This window comes from Lucilia cuprina, chromosome 6 (assembly GCF_022045245.1).
Source record: "Lucilia cuprina isolate Lc7/37 chromosome 6, ASM2204524v1, whole genome shotgun sequence".
Classification (NCBI taxonomy): domain Eukaryota; kingdom Metazoa; phylum Arthropoda; class Insecta; order Diptera; family Calliphoridae; genus Lucilia; species Lucilia cuprina.
Window position 1 is genome coordinate 33,557,577 of NC_060954.1, and position 16,076 is coordinate 33,573,652.

A 16,076-nucleotide genomic window follows, 5' to 3' on the forward strand; every position below is an offset into this window, starting at 1 on the left:
ATTTAATTTAAGACTGTATTTAATTTTTAGAAATATTTAACTGAATACTTTCCCAAATGTAAGGTAAACATCAGGTAACTCGGGAGTAGTCGGTAACGAAACTAATTTAATTTATCTCGAGGTAGCTAACCTGACGAACGACGCAACTAAAGCTGAATTAATATTAATGAAAAAATTCCATAAGGCCTCTTGGAATAATGAAACGTGGGTAGAATCACAAACATCCTATGGGGTGACCCTGATGAAAACAAGGCAAAAGATCTTCTCAAAATTAGCAAGTCTAAAGTAAAATGATGGTAGGTATTTTGAGTGGACAGGCAGGATTACGAGCACATCTATACAAAATTGGCCGAGCGTATTCAAACGAATGTAAAGAACGTGGAGAGAATAGTAAAAATCTATAGTACTTTCTTTGTCAAAGTCAGATATTCATCGAAGTTAGATCTAAGTATATTGGAAATGATGTTATTTCGGATATAACATCCCCGACTAACACTGATTGGAAAATTCTTAGGAATGAGATTCAGAAACTGGGTTTCTGAACAATAAAAAATAATACATTCATTAAACCATTTTCTTCCTGAAAATGACATAATTTGATGTAGTATACATCCATCCAAAGAATGATTTTTAACTTTATTATTGATGTGTGTTATTTTTGCTCCACTAAAATCACTACAACCTTTTAAAAAAATCAAGTGTTAGTCCTCCTCACACATTATACTTATTATATCCAAAAAATTTCTCGATCATAATAATATCAACATTTGAAGAATGAAGTGCAAGGTATATAAAATTGTAAATAAGGTGTAGCGTTGCCACTCACAATTCATTGTTCCTACCAAAGTTTCAATAAAACGTTCCAAAAACTACCAAGGTGAAATAATAAAACTATTAAGAGTTTCATAATTTGTAAAATAAAACACAAAATTAACCGGAATCTTTAATTTATCGGCGATTTTCCTTCATGGTCGAGTGTGTTGTTGTTGAATGTTATCACAGCAGGTTTTTGTGGCCACTGAAATAAATCCAGCTAATTATATCCCTAGATGCTGTTGCCCTAGGGCGTTCACACCAGATGTAGGTGTATTTCATCGGATTTGATGTAACATATATCCTCATTTCAAACTGAGACACTCTCCAACATTGATGAATCAGAATTGTTAAAATTCAGTTTTTCTTACCGAGCGCATCGTCGGGTGGCGAACAAGAGGTGGTGATGGACCATCTGTCTCTCCCAGCTTCGAGTTACTTAAGCTGAGGGACAGCAGATTATCCACCACATAGAAATATTATATTTCCCGTGGACCAAAAACATGAAAATACAAACATTAAAGATAAAAGTTACGGTGTAGGGCCTGAATAACCCAGTAGCTCTATTCGCGAGTCACGTGTCCTCGCAATCGTGAGCAAAATACTACAGAGGTTGGTACCTTGGTCTCCGTGGTGGACATTGCGTCAAGTATACAACATGCCATTGGCAAAAACATAGGGGTAAAAGAGAAGAATGTACTCGGAGAAAGCTCTAAGCTACCTTAACCTTTAAATATAGGTAAGGACTCTGAATCCTCAGATGATAAAAACAACATCATTATAGCAAATCCCAAAAAGGATAAAATTGAGCAAATGAAGAAACATGTGAGTAACCTATTACTAAGAAAAGAATTTCTGGAGCACAGAGGTGGAAGTTGAAAAAGATGCTTCAGGAAATAATAGTTAGTTAATTTCACTACACTCCAAAGGAATAATCGGACTCTCTCACAAGATCACAAGAAGGATCAGGTCTCCCAAGGAGTTGATAACTGAGAATAAACCTAAGGAGAAAAAGAGCTCACCGTCTTCTAATACATAGTCGAAGCCAAGCCTTACTTCACTCAAAGGAACCTCAAGTCAGAATCCTCAGAGTAAGGGTGACAACGACAAACCAGATATTCCGAAGATGACCACGTCGGCGAAATCAACATTAATGATAAGGTTATCTCAAAAGAAGCTCCAAGAAAGGAGAAGCTAGACAGTGGAAAAGGAAATACCCGCCATGTTATGCCAAAGTTGCCAGAAGAAGACAACGGAACAATCTCAGATATGCAGTTTAAAACCACAATTTTGAAACTACTAATTTTGATCTAAAATGTCAAAGCTGCTAAGGTGTCAAAAATACACCAATGTCTGTAGTTTGCAATGTAAAATTTATTTGCACAGCATAATAATATAATATATCATTTGTTCTTTTAACCGAAAATAAGCGGGTGCATAATCCTAATTCAGCATTTATCTATGTATTTTTCAATATTTAAAAGCAATTTTCTTATTTACTGAGATCAGTTTAAACACTAATGTTTAACTAGATATATTTTTTAATATCAAACATCTTATAACTATAATATTAAATGCAATTTATGTTTTTATTTCCTTTCGAATTCTATTGTGCTGCAAAAACACACAAAGGGATTAAAAAGTTTTTGGCTTTTAATGCTGCCAAAAACAATAAACAACCGAAAAAGTTGTTACTGAGTATACCTATAAAAATGAAAAGGAATGAAAACTTAACAAAAGCCACAAAATTATTGCACATTCAGTTGCAAAAGCCAAAAATGTTAAATTTATTTATGGGTTGATAAAAGGAAGTTGTGTCGACATTGAAAAGCATATTATATCTCTTGCAATAATTATGGAGAAAGAGTTAAATTTCTTATTAATAAAAAAGGAATTTAAATGTCGTTTAAATCTTTCTGTAGTGGTTAATGTTTGTCTAAGAAGTGTGCCTCAAATAAATCTGGCATTAATAATTCGTACCCCAAATATTTGTGACATGACAACTTTTAACTTCACTTCCACAAAAGGTAAAGAAATTCGCTTAGTGCTACTTTTGAAGTGCTGGGTACAATCGGCCTTATGGGATTCTCCCGCATATATTTTTAAATCAGCCCTTATTCCATGAAACGATTTAACATTTTTCTGAAAAATATACATAAGTCGCAAAATGTAAGGTATCAAAAAAGTAAGAAACTATTGTTTCTGAAACACCCTAATATTTATTTTATGTGTACAAGAAGTATACAAAATAACATAATCTCAATGTCTTTTAAAAACTTAAAAGAGGATTAAAATATTTAGATATTAAATTTATTAAGTTCTACCACAAAACATTGCAAAACGTTACAGTTTTCTAGCTTAAAAAAATGCATTGTATATAGTGCTCGTATTATCTTCATAAAGGTTAGTTTTACGTAATAAAATTTTCTTTCCAAACATATACTTTAAGTCTTTTTAAATTAATTTCTATGCCATTCAGACAATTTGCAATAGCAAGTCCTTTTTAACAGAGTTTAAGGAGAAAAGAAAGTATTGTATCCCTTATAAAAGGAAACCCCACATATAAGTTAACGGATCATTGCCCTCTTACAATATACTCGTAAACATATTTAGTGGTAGAAAATTATGTGTTTTAAGACTGATTTTTGTTGTCCCTTAACAAGGTCCTTTCAATGTTGGCTAATAAAATGTTAATAAATTGTTGAAGTACAAGTAAAAGTATGAATGAATTTCTAGTGTCTTATACAAAAAACACCTTTAGGTAACTTTATATTGACAGTAAATGGCAATTCAAAGGAATCAACAAATAAATTTTAAGGGTAGTGAGGCAAATCGTCATTGCTACAGTCACCATCACATATCCACCCCCACCACCAACTCTGTCACTCATGACCAACAAATATGTACCCCTTGTTTTTGCATTCTTTTCTCTAAATGATTGTGTGTTTGTAGCACTTGTGCAAATCGGCAATTTTCTTTTGTGCACTTAAAGACATTTAAAATAATAATAAAAATTTTGAAAATATCTGTCTAGGGGACTTCCTGACAAAAAAAATCTTCACTGTTTGAAAGAAAGTGATTCAGTTCAGTTTATTACAAGAGTTTTATAAGTTTTCTTGAGATCTTATATTTTTCGTAACATTTGTGTTTATTGAAAATCGAAACAGAAAAAAACAAATTAAAGTTAATTAATGTTTATCTTAAAAGCAATTTAAAAAGTCAAAAGTTATTTGTGTGTTTGATTGGAAAAATGTTTAACTAGTATTCGCAGTTATATTATAAGACAGATCCGTTTTTTATTTCAGTACATATGTATAAAGTAGGGTTGTCAATTATTCGAACAATATTCGGGGGATATATTGTATTTTTCATTTCGTTTGTTACACATTATTCGAATCTAAGACGATCTAGAACTAGAAAGATGAAATTTTGAACAATTTGTTTGTTTGGTATTGAAAATGGGTTTTATCTGTCTTCGATTTAAGGTTAACGATATATAGGTTTACTTCAGAAAATACATAATATAATATATGTATGTTCTGGCTGTCACAACTTTTTAAATTCTCATGAAATCAAGATTTATTTTACTTAAAAGCGATTGTTTGCAATGAACACGTAGATTCCTTTTGCTTTCACCAAACTATTTTTATGTGAAATGATTCCGAATTTTTGTGTTCGAAAATGAAAACGAAAACACCAAGAAGTTGTGAAATCGATCGTTTTCACATTTGGTTTTGCGAATTTGGAAATTCGAAATGTACGGTCGATAATCAATCCTACCCATGTAAAAATCCCATCAGAATATGACTTTAACATACATAATTAGCTTAAAACAAGATTTGTTTCAATTTTAGCGGATCTTTTTATTTACTATTTGTTTTACAAAATATTAACGTAATTCTTTGTTCAATATTATTATAAAATAAGGGTAACATTAAAACATTATTCGAATATTCGATTATTCGACAAAAATTGTTCGAATTATTCGAATGATCACCTTGTAGGAATGGAATTGTTGAATGTTATTTTTAAATAATTAAGAAATTAATCGGTCTTAATATGGGATTTATATTCTACCACTTTAAGATTTATAGAATCAGCGATCATTCGAAATTATGTCTTAAAAATTAAGTCACTCTGTATGAAGTCTTTTTAAATCACTTTGCCAGATATGCAAGTATTAAAATCAATGCCGAAAGAAAGAATAAGGGGAAAATACTTTGTTAAATTCAGAATAATCTGCTGCAAAGACTCTTCCCAAAATGAAACAAGTACTTTAACGATCATTATATTTTTTATACGAGTTAAAATCTCTCTACCAAATGTATTGGGGATTGGTCCATAAGAAAATTACTTTAACGATCGTTGCTGACTTAAAAATACGTGAATATTTATAGGGTCATAAATCTTCCTATCGACTTTCATGCGAAAGTGTCGGAAAGTGGTATTCGATGTAAAGATGTTATGTATGAACCTAAATTTGTGTAAAAATTTTTATGAAAAAACGGTCATTTATTAACCCTATCTCTCATATAAGGTCTTCTTCAGTTAATTTTCATTTCTTTTAAGGCATTCGATTTGATGGTTGGTATATAAGATTCGACACAGCTGAATATAACACTCTCACTTGTTTAAAATAGCATAATTGCATTCCTCAAAATTATAAAAATATTAAAGGATCACGATTAAATCTTTAATGAGTTTATGATTTTTCAAAAAGTAATTCCATCAAACTTGTTGAATTTAAAATAAAACCGTCTACATGCATAAATTTCTTAAAATCTACTACAATTTTATTTTAAGAATTTGTGGAAGTTAAGAGAACTAACTAATGCGCCTGACTGCTTACAACATTTTTGTTTTTCAAACAATTTTCCTACGAACTTTTTAACACTCAAACATTCAATTGTTTACATTGATTCTATGAATGAAATGAAAATTCCACCACTTGTTCAAATGAAAAATAAAAACAATTTGTGTGTGCATCACATCCATCGTCCTGTAGTGGAAGTTTTTGTGTGTGTGTGAGTGTTTGTAAAAGCTTAAGGTATGGACTATATAGAATTTACCACACACAGACTACATGTCTCCTTTGGGACTGTTGTCAAACAACGTCAACAAAGCACTTGCCGCATCCTTCTGCTGTTCGTTGATTTTTCCAAATCAGTTGCGGTTTGAACGTAAAACATTGCGTTACGTACAGTGCGGAAATTTTATTTTGTTCTATATCGGCCGATTTTTCCTTAAATTCTATTTGATTAATATTATAAATTGCTGCTGTGTCATTTGCTAAATAAGTACATATGTATTTCAAAATTAAGTCGTCATAAGCATTTATATGTATGAATTCGTGTAATATTTAGCATTACATATTTATTTGCTGAAAACAAGATATTTACAAATAAAAGAAAGTGATTTTCAAATATTTATTATTAACACACTTGTCTGCTCGCTTGTTTGTCTTCGTTCCTTTTGAAATCCTTGTTGCACGTGTTTGTTTGTGATTGTGTTTTTTAAAATAAGTAAAGCAACAATAATTTTAAATTAAGAAATAACATTCACTTAAAGATATTAAGTGATTAATTTATACTTTAAATTATATTTAAAACGAAGCAGAAAAGCAAATATTTGTGATTTTACTTAAATTTATGTGAAGTTTGTATTGAATTGTTCTATTATAACTTTATCTGGAATTTGGATTTACACACTCACTAAAAGAACATTTTGGATTAAAGTAAATGGTAAGTCTGTTGTTAAAATTCCAAAATCAAGCTTTGTTAAAAATAATTGTTGAGAGTATAATATCACACTTTTAGTCACAATAAGAGTTGAAGTGATATAAATACTTTGGTTTGTGTTAAAATTTGGTATAAATTCAAAATTAATTGATTCGCGTATTAAACGAATAAAATATAGAAATGATTTTCACAAAAAAGATCTTCATGAAGGTAAATTATTAGTGAAAATTTTCAACTTATTATGATGTTCAGATTCGTATAATACGAAATATTATTAAAATTAATACGGCAATCGAAAGTTAAATATGAAAACAGCCTCCAGCGCAATCAGGTTCTATAAACAAAGAATAGAAATAAGTTTAATCCAAATTGGTCTATTACCTAAAATGTTATGAGCCTAAAATAAACTAAGAACTAAGATATTATAATATTTTTCCAACAATTCGATGAATTTTCATACACGAATGAAGCATCGGTCCGCAATTCCTTATAAGAAGGATTAAAGAAGGCCAAAATTTAGTATGAAATTGAAATATAATAGAAATTATAGACAAATCAAAAATTTGAAAATTTGAAAAACGCAAAGAGCAAATTTTTATAATATCCCAGTAAAATATTTTCAGATTTTGGTAATGAGTATTGTAGGATATGTAGTTATTTCATACATTAATTGGTAATGAGTTCTCGTTATCAATAAAATAAATTTATTCTTTTTTGAATGGAGTTTGTAGTCAATTGTCTATAGCGTATTTCTAATAAGGAATTAGTTAGAGTTTCTAACCTTAGTCGATTTTGGAAGTTTTTTTTTCAAGAAATGTTGATATTTACATTTGTGTGAAAACCATTCTAGATAGAAAAATAGATAGAAAAATCAAAAATAATTATTTTTTACTTCTAGAGATATCTAACCTCTAAAAATTTGAAAAACGCAAAGAGCAAATTTTTATAATTTCCCAGTAAAATATTTTCAGATTTTGGTAATGAGTATTGTAGGATATGTAGTTATTTCATACATTACTTGGTAATGAGTTCTCGTTATCAATAAAATAAATTCATTTTTTTGAATGGAATTTTTAGTCAATTGTCTATAGCGTATTTCTAATAAGGAATTAGTTAGAGTTTCTAACCTTAGTCGATTTTGGAAGTTTTTTCAAGAAATGTTGATATTTACATTTGTGTGAAAACCATTCCAGATAGAATGATAAATTTTTTTTAATGGGATATTGAGTAAGAGAATAGATTAGCAAACTCGAAAAATAACTGTAAAACCAGTTTAAAATCCGGAAAAGTTGAGTAAGCAGATTTGTAATTAGTTATTTTTTGGTCACAGTCAAACAAAAATAAGTAGTTATTCACCCAAAAAGTAACTACTTACACTTTTCTCCAATATTGCTTGCCTACATCCCAGAAATATTGCTGGGATGTAAATATAAATAAATATATTTCTTAAACATGTTTAGTGTTATTTAATGGAACACATTTTCTCCGCTTTATAATGATTAGTATTTGTATATATAACTTTTTTGATTTTTGATAAAGGGTGCATATTCATAAGTTTGTTACACCAAGGAATATTAATTTAAGACCCAAGTGATTTGAGAAAGTCATTTATTTTGTTATTTTTTAATTTAGTATCTAGGCAGCTTAAATAACTTATAGCTATTTTCAAAAAATGTATATATACCCTTCCCGCAAGTGCAGTGACGGGCCTCCTACTTTTTAAGAATCTTGCAATCAAATTTTGAGCTTTTACTTGCGCTTATTAAATTTACAACAAAATTCAATTGAAATTATATATTTTAAGTGAATGTCGTTTTTTCTTCATATCAAATGAAAACACAGTATACTCTATACTGATTTGAAAACTGTAATTATTTTCTAACATGATGTGAGTTTTTTTAAAGTAAGTAGCATCGATGCGTTGCCATATGGAAATTTTTCTCGTAAATAACTTAATTAGTTTGTTTGATTTGTTGTCACTACATGCTAAAAAGGTTAATATCCTGCGATATCCTTAGGAAACACTTTTTCTATTTTTCATCAAAAAAGATCAATATACGTAAAAATAAAGTGTGTGGATAACTCATATCCATAAAAAGTCTGGCGGTTTAGTTTTGTGCGTAAAAGGGTTATATATCGGATTTAACGGAAGTCATATTAACAACGTAGAAATGTATCGGTCCGCAGTTGGTTATATGGCCATATAAGTTCCACTTCCGACATTCATATATAATATTTTATGGATACATAATTCACTTTTTTCCGAATTGGTCATAGCACCCATTTAAGGTCCACTTCCTAAAATCAATTTAGAGCATATATGTAAGTAATTGGGCTATCAGTTTAAAATAAATTATTTCACATTTTTTGGATCGGTCCATAACTGATCACGACTTTTATATAAGGACTATTTAATTGAAAATTAAAATTATAGGGATAAATTTATATATAAATGTGTGTTTTTTGTTTATACGAAATTTTTTTCGTGTCAATACATAATTGACCAAAGCTCCAGTATAAGTACTTCTTCTGAAAATCACTTTAAAAAACATAATTCATTATTAAATGATTATATATATTAGGCTTCGTTTCAAAAAATAAAATGTTTCCCGTTTTTGTGATATCACAACTTTTTAGAAGGTTTTTGTATCAGTGAATACTATGCTGTAAAATTTTTTTCAAAATTCCAACTCCTTCTTCTGCATATCTGAGGCGGAAACCACTGATTTTGAGCGACATTTTTTACAGAGCAGAAACTGTAGAATTTATAGGAAATCATGCTCTAATAATTGATTTTATAGGAAAAAAAAGACTTTTATAACGCTTCAAAAGTGCATTTAGTATTATCCAAAGATGCACTTTTTTCAAAAAATATTTCAAAAAAATGTGTCTTTGTGCATAATCAAAGTATGCTTTGAATGATGATGAAAACACCATTGTTTGATGGGAAATTATTAAATTAAAAATTTTAACACTATTTTTTTAATGGCATTTAATATTATATTTACGAATGATAAAATCAGGTTTTGAATTTATTTTTTTTAAATTGCATTTTTTTCTTTTGCTCTTATGCATTTATAGTGCATCTAAATTCTGTCAAATTATGTTTATATATCTAAAATTTTCCTGTAGAATAGTATACTAAAGTCAGATTTGAAATATGTACAGCAGTTTTCGGTCTATAAAAAAATGTCGCCCAAAATCGGTATTTTGGCCGAAGATATGCAGATGAAGGAGTTGAAATTTAAAAAAAAAAAAAATAATTACGCCAATATGATCGCTGTTCCAAAAACTGCCATAAAAAGTATGATATCACAATTTCAAAAATATTGCGCGAAGCCTAATATATATACATATATGTATTTGTAAAAAAAAATTGACAAAGGTATGTTCTGTGTATTGATAAGTCATTCTGATAATAAATAAAAATAAATTGTTCTATTGCTCTATCTAAGTTCATCTTAATGGTTTCGAAAATCACTTAAAACTAACATAAATAGTTCATTAAAAAATATTGACATCGGTCTAAAACAAAACTCTGTCTGTCATTCCGCCTATTCTTTGGCATCGGCTAGATTAGTTCCACAATGCATATACAAATTACATAATGATAATACGAAACGAAATAAAACTTATGACGATTTTTTCTTAAAAATTAGATAACACTGTGAGTAATTTTTTAAGTCATGATTGAATAATCATATACGGACACCACTATATGATAAAATACCAAAAATAAGAAGACCCGTGTCTTTCAGTTTTGCCCAAAGTCATGCACTTTTTTAGTTATAGGCTCTCAAAGCCTCGGGCTTTGTAATAATTTTCTCAGGCTCGCATCTTGCAAACCGATCGGAATTTAGATTTACTCTCTGAGGGAATGTTGTTGCTCTTATCACAAAGAACCAAAATTGTGAAAATAAAAAGTCAAAAAATTATCTTTATGATCAGAATCGCAAAAATTTTTTAATTTTTTTATTGTTTTTTCCTTGTTCAGGCTTTTAAGTAGCAAGCCGTTTTAAATTTAAGAAATCAGTTAACTACAAAAATGTATCTAAGATCTCAATTAACAACTTTCTAGAACATATGAACTTCCAAGGATTGATAGGTAAGTCGTAAAAGTGAAAAGTTTCATTTGGTTTTTCTTTATTTCAACATTAGGGTGTCTCGTGGGATACTTTTTAGGAGGAATACATCTATAACGATGTGTTTCAATGAACTAAATACGGGAAAAATAAAAAAGTTTTTTTTTGAAAAGGTCCCCAGTTCCCTACCTGCGATTGAAAATCTTGATCTCAGTGCAATATATTCAAACATTTTTTTCTGCAATCTTTTGGAATTTGGTGTCAAAAATTACGTAATTTTAAGCTTGACATGGGAAAAATAAATAAAATTTTAAAAAATTCTGAAATGGACTAAACCAAATGCCAAATAATTTTTGGAACATTCTTCTGCATGAGATAAAAATTACGATAATTTTGACACCCATTTCGATAAAAAGCAAAAACAAAATGCCTTTCAAACCCACTAAAATCATTTTGCGGACCAGAAATATTCTATAATTTTTTAAAATTATTCTTCCCATAATCTGCTCAAAATTACGAATTTTTCGAGATCCATTTCAAAAAAATCAAAAATGTTTTCATTTTCAAAAATTAAACTGATGTCAGAATTTTTAATCAAATTCAGGAAACTTTTCACTTTTGACTTAAATATCATTCCTAAAAAGTTCATATTTTCTAGAAAGTTATTTTTTTCGTGTTGCACTATGTAATTAAATGTGTTAAATAAGAAGGAGCTTGTTAATAGAGGGTATAGCCGAATACATGTAAAATGTTGTTGTTGCAGAACTGTCACAACCTTATATGAATTCGCCTTGGTCAATCCTATTAAAAATATTATTATACTGTTCTTGGTACGATATTGCAGTAAAATTGTATTTAAACTTTGTATTGGTATGTTTTGGAAGTAAGCCACAATCTATAAAATGATATTATCGATCATTCAATAGAAGGAAATTTTAAATGCTAATTTACCATTAATAAAAATATAAAATCGGGTAAAATACATATACATAATTATATATAGATACATACATATGTATGTACATATTTATGTATAAATATATGAGTATGTACTTAAAGTACACTCTCATGTATTTATGTATCTATATACTAGTTTATTGTTACAGTTGCATATTTATATGTTTAGTACTTTCTATATATGTATGTATAAATATAAACATTTTAATAAAGTTTTTAAAATATAAATCCAACTAATCATTGAAAAAATCATAAGTGCCACTATGAATATTAATTTTCTAATTTAAACCATAAAAAATTACACTTCCTGTTTCTTGTTTTCCTAGTTTGCAACGAAACCAAAATTGAAGTAATAAATTATTAAATTTAATTAAATGACAACGACAATGTCACAAAATATTACAGCTACCGACTCCTTAGATAAACACCCATACAAACAAACATACATACATACATATATATGTGTATGTGCAGAGACAAAAGGATACACATGTGGAAGTAACTTTGTATGTGTATATTTTTATGTGTGGTTACTTTAACATAAATATGCGAGTAACACACGGGTGAAGGAGTTCATAAAGGATAATAATGGGCTAATAACTGAAATCTCAGAAAAAAAAAATAACTGGTGAAAAAATATAAATGTCATTTTCATTAAAATTACTCGAAGAACGATGTGTGCGTTCAAGTATGCATGTATTTAACATATACACAAACTAATATTTACCCGGTTGTTTTACAAGGAGTCAATATATGTACTTACATACATACTTTGTATATCTTTAGAAAACAAATGTTAATGTCAACCATTTTTACACCTGTTCTTTAAACTGCATAAAAGCAGTAAATCGTCTTATTAGTGTCCTCTAGTAAATTGGGCAAAAGGTACTTTAAAGGTGTAAATTATTAATAATACTAAGTATCATACATTACATGACTATCTTTCCATCTTGAGTAATATTATAAAGACATGTAATTAAACTGTATTGAACTATGTATGAAGTTTAGCAACATCGAACTGCAGGGTTTTCAAACATATACATACATATACGTACATAAATATACCTATAAATATTGTACAGTTTATAAATGAATTATCGTGGTGGAATGGGTGTAAAAGTTTTTATGTGTTGATATAATTAGGAATTTAATTATTTATAACAACTACACATACACAATGTAAATATTGCATATGTACATTTATGCACAAATCTACATAAAGACAATGCCTGTCTTTGAGGAAGATGATGATGAAATTTTAAATAAATTAAAATGAATCTGAAGTTGTATAAGACACCTTTTGTTTCCTGTTTGAACACTTCTACTTTGTTATTTTGTGTTGGCTTCTTTGTAGTGTTGATTACTAAAGATTAGGTCCTTAAAAGATTATTTTCAAAAACAATGTTTATCATAAATTATTATCAAAGTTAGTATGATGTCAAAGACAACAACAATGTTATTTAATAATAACAAGATAAAATATTATGATTGTGTTTAATTTAAAGACAATTTTTAATTTTATAATGAATATTAAGAGTTTTTGTTATAAAATTCAAACAAACATCACACTTACCGTTGCAGATATTAATGCCTTAAGTTATACTACACTTTCATTCTTTAAATGTACTTAATATGTAAAATATTTTAGATACTATTTATTCAAACTAATACAAAAAATTGTTATTTTATTAAGTTGTTAGCGGTGAAAGTAGAAAGCATTAGTTTTTCTTAGGGACCGAGAGATTATCAAGTATTCTACGGTATCAAAAAAACATACAAAAACACGAATTGTCCAATTATAAAGAATTTTTTGGATTTGAACAGGATATTATCATCTCATTTAATTTTAGTAAATACATATGTATTATATGTATGTACATATATATTTGGTGCATTATTCATAAACATTTATTAATGAATTATAAAACAAATTTTCATACAAAATTTCTCCTATAAACCTTTGATAAATGTTTATAAATAAGGAAGTTGATATTTAGTTCGTTTTCCCAAACATTACCTCAAAGCTTAAACGGAGAATACTTGTTTTGCACGAATATAAGAAATGAAAATGTTTCAATATTTTTGATAGCAAAAAACGTTGAATCAGCATATTCCAGTAAAAAAGAAATTCCAAAGAAGCGAAAAAGAATTAAAAAAAAATTTACTCCATAGAAGTGCTGAAAAAGACTTGAAGAAGTGATGAGTTATTTAAACAAATGGAAATAATTTTATTAAAAAGTACGTATTAATGTCCATATTTACAGGCGCTAATAAAAGGTGCTTACCTAACTTCCTATTTTTAAAAAGGAGTGGTAAATACTTGCTTCCAATGTCATCACCATGTTAAAATTTTCTAACGGTTAAGAACTGCCGCGCTTAAAAGGGAGTTAAAGTTGGAAATTTTGGTCATTGAAATAAGTGATACTTTCATCAAAATCGATTCCTTAAGTTGTGACGTTTGACATGAAATTGCCCTTATATAACACATTTGCTACATTTGTTTATTGGAGCTTTATTGATTTTTAAAAACAATATCGAATGGTACATTAAAAAATAATTATTTTAATTTAATAAGCCTTTGGTAAATATTATTGTGTTATACAATTACATTACCGTGTCAGAATATTCTTTAATATATATACATTAGACCGACTCACTCTGTATGGGAAACAAAAACGTGTTTTTCTTACCCCTTTCCAAATTTACCTTGTTTTATGATGATTCCCAAAATATTTTAAGTCTAGCAATGACCGTTCGTGAGCTGGACCAAATTTAAAAATTTATATTTTGAAATTATTTTTTTAAGTTTTTGTTTTATTTTGAAAAATAAAACAAAAACTTTAAAGCCGCGTTCAGCGATTAATCAAAAATAACCATCTGCTTATAATTGTCATATAACAAAATATTTAAAATTATAAGGTTTTTCTTTAATAAAAATAAAATATATGCACAATTTTGCGCACCACTAGAGTTGGCTTCAAAAAACCTTTCAAATAATACCACATATTTTATATTTTGTTTAAGAAATACTGCGAAATTAAAAAATAACTTGTAGGAGGTGCAGCTTACGAACTGCATTCGATAGACTAGAAATATTTCGGAAACCATTATAAAACAAAACAAAAATTATTTGACGCTGGGTAAAATATTAAAATTAACAAAAAAATCGTGTTTTCCATACAACATTTTCTTGAAAACCGTCCAGCTCACTAATGCAGAACACTTAACTTAAAATATTTTGGGTAACATCATATTAAATAACAGCACCATTTTTTTTGAGTCGGTCTAATATACATATGTATATAGATTTGAAAAAATATTATGCACATATGTATAATATATTATATTTATTGTATATACATATTAATGTTTTGCTAATATAATATATAAATCATATATATGTATATGCTTGACCGTAATGACTTAAAAATTGGAATATAAATTATTAAAAAAGAATTCAATAATTTAAATGACATTTAGCATTATTTACTATTCCATAAAATTAAAACATTAGTTTACAAAAAATTTTAAAATAATATAAACAATTAACGCATTAAAATGAAGAGAATTACAATTTTTAAAATTATGTTTATTCTACAACTGCTTCTAAGTTATCAAGTGCAGTGTGTAAGTAGTTATTAATAAATCGTTTCAGTTATAAAAAAAAAATTGATGTAAAGAATTTCTGATATTTTGCAGCGGATAAGTGTTAAATTAACAAATTTTCAATGCAAATCGCTAAATCAAACAATAGGAGATTTTAAAAAGTGTAGCTTAAAGGCGGTGAAAAGAGATGTTACGGAAATATCTGTGTATTTCAGACTGCTAAAATTAGTTAATAATACTTCTGTAAGCGTTTCTTTATATTTACATATTAAGCAAACTTTAGCTTTAACTAAAATATGTTTATATGTATTAGATTAATTTAAAACTAATTAAACGTGGAGATGTCACAGCAAAACCAATTTATCAATATAGAGTGGATCTATGCGAATTTCTGCGTAATAAACGTCGCAATCCTGTAGCGGAAATATTTTATAATCTGTTTGGTTTCACAAAATATTCTAATATGAATCACAGTTGCCCTTATGATGTAAGTTTTTGCAATTATTTATCGATATATGTATAAATATCATTAAAATTGTTTTCGTCTATTTAGCATGATTTGATTCTTGATCGCTGCCGTTTAGATACAAAGTTATTGAACTTGCTTAGTATGGCTCAGGGAGAATATACGATTACAACGATTTGGTATGTTCATTATAGACCCACAATCAGTGTCAATTGTAGTGTTGGTGTTTTTTAAATGTCAATCCTTCTCGCGATCACTTTATAAAACACACATTTGGGGTACGGTACGATAACTATATAAAATCTATATCCTTATGGATTGGTTTTTTTTAAACTTATTTTATCTCTTATTTATACATAATATAAGCATTTTTTTATTATTTAAAGTGAAAGTTAACAGCGGAATATAAACGCT

General features: G+C 28.2%; 1 protein-coding gene across 2 annotated transcripts in view; it reads left to right on the forward strand.

The window, feature by feature from the left end:
* LOC111675396 (protein espinas) overlaps nt 1–16,076 on the forward strand; it is a 97,632-nt gene that overhangs the window by 12,927 nt on the left and 68,629 nt on the right. The window contains exon 1 of one of the 2 annotated variants that reach the window (XM_046953798.1): nt 5,980–6,554. The exons of the other annotated variant lie outside the window; for it this stretch is intronic. The gene's annotated coding sequence lies outside the window, so the exon portion shown is untranslated. Of the gene's footprint in view, nt 1–5,979; nt 6,555–16,076 lie in introns of those variants that run through there. 2 annotated transcript variants of the gene reach the window in all.